The sequence below is a fragment of the Herpailurus yagouaroundi genome, unplaced genomic scaffold (assembly GCF_014898765.1).
Source record: "Herpailurus yagouaroundi ecotype Mexico unplaced genomic scaffold, PumYag 100, whole genome shotgun sequence".
NCBI classification, from domain to species: Eukaryota; Metazoa; Chordata; class Mammalia; order Carnivora; family Felidae; genus Herpailurus; species Herpailurus yagouaroundi.
The window spans coordinates 64414282-64420369 of NW_024412391.1; the positions used below are offsets into that span (position 1 = coordinate 64414282).

The 6088-nt window shown below is 39.9% G+C and overlaps 1 protein-coding gene across 2 annotated transcripts in view; it reads left to right on the forward strand.

The window, feature by feature from the left end:
- Window positions 1-1044: 1044 nt before the first annotated feature.
- SAMD9L (sterile alpha motif domain containing 9 like) overlaps window positions 1045-6088 on the forward strand; it is a 20010-nt gene continuing 14966 nt past the window's right edge. The window contains exons 1-2 of one of the 2 annotated variants that reach the window (XM_040472679.1): window positions 1045-1248; window positions 4522-4719. The gene's annotated coding sequence lies outside the window, so the exon portion shown is untranslated. The remainder of the gene's footprint in view (window positions 1249-4521; window positions 4720-6088) is intronic. The other variant, XM_040472680.1, reaches the window with a different exon arrangement.

A 6088-nucleotide genomic window follows, 5' to 3' on the forward strand; every position in this document is an offset into this window, starting at 1 on the left:
CTCAGTTGGTTAAGTGTCTGACTTTGGCTCAGGTCATGATCTCACAGTTCGTGAGTTCAAGCACGGTGTCAAGCTCTGTGCTGACAGCTCAGAGTCTGGAGCCTGCTTTGGATTCTGTGTCTCCCTCTGTCTCTGCCCTTCCCCCACTCGCACTCTGTCTATCTCTCTCTCTCTCAAAAATAAATAAACATTAAAAAAAAGTCTCATAATACCAAGAGTAAGCAAGGATGTAGAATAAGGAGAACTCTTACTAACACTACTAATAGGAGTGTAAACTGGTGTGACAACTTTGGGAAACACTATGGCTTATAGATGCCTGTCTTCTCCCTGCATCTTCATGTAGTCTTTTCTGTGTGTGTGTGTGTGTGTGTGTGTGTGTGTGTGTGTGTGTCTATATCCTAATCTCTTCTTACAAGGACACCAGTCATGTTAGATAAGAGCCCACCCTAGTGACCTCTTTTTAACTTAAATATCTCTTTAAAGACTCTATCTCAGGGCACCTGGGTGGTCAGTCAGTTAGGTATCTGACTCTTGGTTTTGGCTCTGGTCGTGATCTCAGGGTCATGGGACCAGGCCCTGTGTCAGGATATGTGCTGGGCATAGAGCCTGCTTGGGATTCTCTCTCTCCCTCTCTCTCTGCCCTTTCCCTGCTTGCACTGTCTTGCTCTATTTCTCAAAATAAATAAATAAGCTTTTTTAAAGACCATATCTCCAAATACAGTCACGTTCTGAGGTACTGAGGGTTAGGACTTCAACATATGAATTTTGGAGAGGCACATTTCATCCCATAACAGGCACTTAAATCACATTGAGATTTTAATGTTTTCTTCTGTATTTATACGTTTTTTCCATAGGGTCCCCACCACCACAATTTCTGAACTCTTAGGACTTAAAATACTGTCTGATGAATAGTTTCTAAGCAATGGTTCAAATTTTTTTGATAATTTTATGAGGTGTTAACTTTGATATTTTACATCCTTCCAAGTCCAAATAAACCATTCCTGAGCAAAACTGAAACTGACTGCATTTCTAACTTCCTCATTCTGCTTCTTCACTGCTGATCTCACACACGGTCAGAGGAGTTGGCGTATTGGGAGACCAGAGAACTCCACAAGTTCATTGTTTGGATTTCTAAAAGGATCTTACAATCTTATTTCTCCTGCCCACTAGGAAAGGATTAAGAAAACAAAGGTTGAAATCAACAGCTTCAACTTTTCAATATAAGAAGAAGTTTTCAGGAAAATCCTGGTAAGTTACAGAATCAGTAAGCCTTTAAATTTTCTGCCGATGGTGTGGCTATTTTTTAAAATCCCAGCTGTACTTTTTATATAAATACTTGTGTTTATACATAAATGATTGCTTGTAAAAATGTTGAAAGTAATTAGAAATATCAATAGATTAAATATGTAGCAACATATTTAACTGAGGCTAACTTTGTGAATGCTCTTCTAGAAAGAAATGTACCGTTAAGTGTACTTGTAGTGGTGAGAACCTTATGGTCCCACAGGGCAGTAGGAAAGACAACAGAAAAACAATGCAAACTTCAGGAATGTAAACGTTAAAGATTGTAAAGGAACCTGTGGTCATGTGAAACTGTGTAAAATTCTGTCTTCCGTAACTTAAGATGTTATTAGAAGCTTTACATTTAATCAAAGATAACACTCTCCAAAGACTATTTTTCTTTGTAAGAAGTCCCTTCACATTCATTTTTTTTTTTACAGCAATCTAGTTAAAAACTGAAAATGGAAACTTAACCAGGAAATGAAACTTAACTTGTGTTGTGTATGGTTTCGTTTCTTCAGACCAGCAGGGGGAGATGTGTAGCCCTCCCAGACTAGCATCAGAATCCTGCAGAGCCTCTCCCTGATGATCAGCTCTGAGTCCTACGGAACAGGACTGCTTGGGGCATAGATATCTGGGATGCTCTGAGGACGCCCCTGAGATGAGGGTGGGTGGGCACCAGTGCTTGACCCTATGCACTCTGATGATTTGGCATTTCTTGTTCAACACCTAAAGAGAGAAAACTGGAGCAGTTGCTGGAGGATGGCATCCTGTAGCTCCTTTGCTAATAATTAACGGTATTACTGATAAGATTTGTGTTCACAATTGTTTCAAAACAGGAAGATGAGGGCCCCCAGGAAGCCAGAGTTATGTCAAGTCAATCTCAAAATTTGTCCACACCAGTCATTTTGATCTTTGCTTAGCTCCAACAATATATATGCAGATGCTCTTATAACTGATAAGGTACAAACGATTTTAAAAGCATTATTGAATATAGTAAGTTCAAATCATTATATGTTCACAACTGCTGTCATGAGAGGAGAGGGAGGTTGAGAACCTTTTGTGACATTATAATAGGTCCAAGATATTAGTAAAGAGTTTAGTGTATCATATTAAGACAAGGTATTGCCGATTTTTCCATATAACAAAAGGAAAGACTCCAGATTTGGGGAATAAATGTCTGTGACCTTATCTGAGAACAGTGTTTCTATCTCCCTGGTATCTACTGGCAGAATCTGAAGGAAGAGAAAGCTGACACCTCTTAGGTGGCACAAAGTTACCCTTGCAGCACTGGACACAGCACACAGTGAGTTGCTGGCTGTATAGAGGCATAAAAGCTGTAAGAAGAAGGGATATACTGCAGAGGGAAATTCTGATGTGCTGCCTCATTCCTAAAATGTTGGGCCTTAAAAAATATTGTTTAAATAAAGTTAAAAAAATTAAAAGGGGTGCCTGGCTGGCTCACAGAAGAACATGTGACTCTTGATCTTGGGGTCATGAGTTCAAGCCCCACATTGCGTGTAGAGATTACGAAAAATTTAAAAAATAACAAACTTTAGAATGTTGGGCCTTGGTGGAATTGCTATAATCACTGGCTAAAACAAAAGAGAAACCTTGAGTCTGTCCTCTCAGTCTTTGGGATATCCAGAGACAGGGTGGACGGTTAAATTACTGAAAGAGAACTCTGGCTAAGAGAAGTTTTGCAGCAGATCCGAGCAGGGTGTGTCTGTGGGAAGGGGGTAAGTCCCTCACGAGGAGATCAACTTTCCAGAGCAGAGGCAGCAGATGAGAACAGCAGAGGTGCTGAGGCTCTGACACTGAGGACCCGGAAGAAAGAGAGAGAGAGAGAGAGAGAGACCTAGTCCAGTATGAGAAATGACCTTATTTGGAAACTGTGAGTGACACAGCAGAAATGATACAGGATATTATGAAACTAGGGTACCTAGAAGGACTGAAGGAGAAAACATACTTATTAACTTTCCTTTCCTTTGGACAAAATTTCCTTTTCTTTCTTTGTGACCAGGTGATTGAAGTTAGAACTAGTTCTGGCCCTAATGAACAGCCCAGTAAGAATGTCTAGATTTCTGTGTGAGATTCAAGCCAAGTGAAAGAACTGCCCTAGTGAAATGAGCAGTCGTTTGGTCCTTTGACCCACAGACATAGCTAATTCAAGAGTTGTCAAAAATGTATTACTTTAAACTACTCTGAGAAAATGTTGCTCATTCAACAAATTTTTTGTTAAAAGCTACTCTGTGCTAAGCACTGTAAAATAGTAAATACATGTAAAAACTCCTGATCCTCATGAAGTACACAGAAATAATGGGTGGGACAGAAAAAGAAACAAGATAAATAGGTAGGAGTATGTGGAATACTTTATTGTGATAAATCCTAAGTATATATATTTAAGGGAAAAAAATAACAGAGAAGAACAGGAAATACTGGAGATGGAATAAAGTTTTCAGCAGGCTGGCCACCCATGCCTCAGTAAGAAGGTGACATGTGATGAAAGACTAAGCAAAGGGAAGGAGTGAGCCCTGCAGGTATCTGAGGGCATCCCACAGAGAGGAAGCAAGGACAATGCCAGAAGCAGAAGTAGGTTCTTCCTGCAAGAAACAAGAAGGGGCTGGACCAGCTTTAGAAAGGGAAATGAAAATAAGATTTAATATCAGAAGGGTAACAGGGTGCCAGGTCATGTGAGGCCTTACAGTTTATAATAAAGGGCTAAGCTTTCACTCTGAGTCAAATGGTAAGCCACTGGAGGGACTGAACAGAATATTAGCATGTGATTTACATTTGAACAGGGTCACTCTGGCTGCTATTTTGAGAAGTCTCCAGCAGGATCAATAAGAGCAAGGGTGAAACAAGTGAGGGAGCTGCTCCTGACATCCAGGAGAGAGGTGGGGGCTTGGACGGGTTGGTAGTGGTGGAGATGCCAGATGTGTTTTAGAGAGACAACCTATAGGATTTGCACCACATTGAATGTGGAATGTGGCAGAAGGGAAGAGAATGCCTGCAACAAATTTTTGGATGTTTGTTTAATTTATTAAAAGTATTTAAATACAGGGGTGATGCCATCTTGGTGGAGGATGTTCTTTTCATTATTCTTTCAAATCTTGTACATGTTTGTCTTTTCACAATAGGAAGTTAGGGGGAAAATCTGTCTCATAGAGTTCCTAAGCAACAATCCAATCAATTCCATTTTAATTTTCTGTGATATCATTTTGTTTTTTGATGTAACAGATTCTCAACAAAAGGCAAACTGGAAAAGGACCAGATCTGTTCTGCCTACATCTGTATTTCCTCACAGATGCTTTCCAGGACATGACTCTTGCAAATTTTCAAGAAAGGACAACTAATCTAATAGCTTGAGATCAAAGAACCTCACAAAGAGTTATTTCAAGTTGCTGATAGAAAAAGGAAGTTTTCAGAAAAGTCTCGGTGAGTTTCTAATCATTAAAGATACCTGTTTCATCAAATTTCTTTAAAAACCTGTCTTTAAAAACTAAGTCTAAAACATAGAGTAGAACTTTGAAAATGAATATATTTTCAAGTGCACATGAGCTATTTCTAATGAAACAATTTTAAAGGAATGAGAAATATTCCTGTTTGTAACATGCATGTGTCGCTAGATGTAACTTGCACTGGCTGCAGAATTCTTAAAAAAAATTTTAACACTTATTTATTTTTGAGAGAGAGACAGAGCATGAGCAGCGGAGGGACAAAGAGAGAGGGAGACACAGAATCTGAAGCAGGCTCCGGGCTCTGAGCTGTCAGCACAGAGTGCAACGCGAGGCTCAAACTCACAAACTGTAAGATCATGACCTGAGCCGAAGTCGGACACTTAACCGACTGAGCCACCCAGGTGCCCCTGAAGAATTCTTTAAGAAAGAAACCTTCCAACCACCATGATGCAGAGTGTTTCTGAAAGTGGAAGTCTCCAGAGATGAGTCTAGAAAGACCTAAGTAAAATGTTGATCAGAGGATCAGGAATTGAAGCATAGCAACCTGTGTAGAAAATTATAGCCATGTGCAGCTATGTCAAACCCTGTCCTGTATAACTCAAAATGATATCAAAGTTAAAGATTAGACCCACCGAAGTCTAATTATTTTATTTTTTAAAATATTTATTTATTTACGTAATCTCTACACCCAAAATGGGGCTTGAACTCACAAACCCAAGATCAAGAGTTGTATGTTCTTCTGACTGAACCAGCCAGGCACCTCTAATCATTTTATTTACGACTTTCCTTTACAACTAGCTTGTACAAAGACTATGGGAGGAAATACATCATTTTAACGTGCACTTCCAGAAAATATAACCAACTTGGAAATACATCATTTTAACATGCACTTCCAGAAAATATAACCAACCAAATTTCCCTCCATCAGTTTCATTTCTGAAGAACAGTAGGCTTGCTGATCTCCAATTGTGAGCACTCTTTACAAGAGGCAAAGATACTTGTGGGCTGCTGAGACCCAGCTTCCTGGAGGCAGGGGTGGGCACCACTGCTTGCCCTAAAAGCTGTTTGGTTTGATCCTTCCTGATCAACCCCAAAGCGAGAAAATAAAAGTCCTTAAGAAATGGGTCCTGAGGGCGCCTGGTTGGCTCAGTTGGTTAAGTGTCTAACTCTTGATTTCATTCAGTTCAGGTCATGTCTCACAGTTTGTGAGATCAAGCCCCGTGTCAGGCTCTCTGCTGATGGTGCAGAGCCTGCTTGGGATTCTCTCCTTCCTTTCTCTCTCTCCCTCTCTCTAGAAGAAAGAAAGAAAGAAAGAAAGAAAGAAAGAAAGAAAGAAAGAAAGAAAG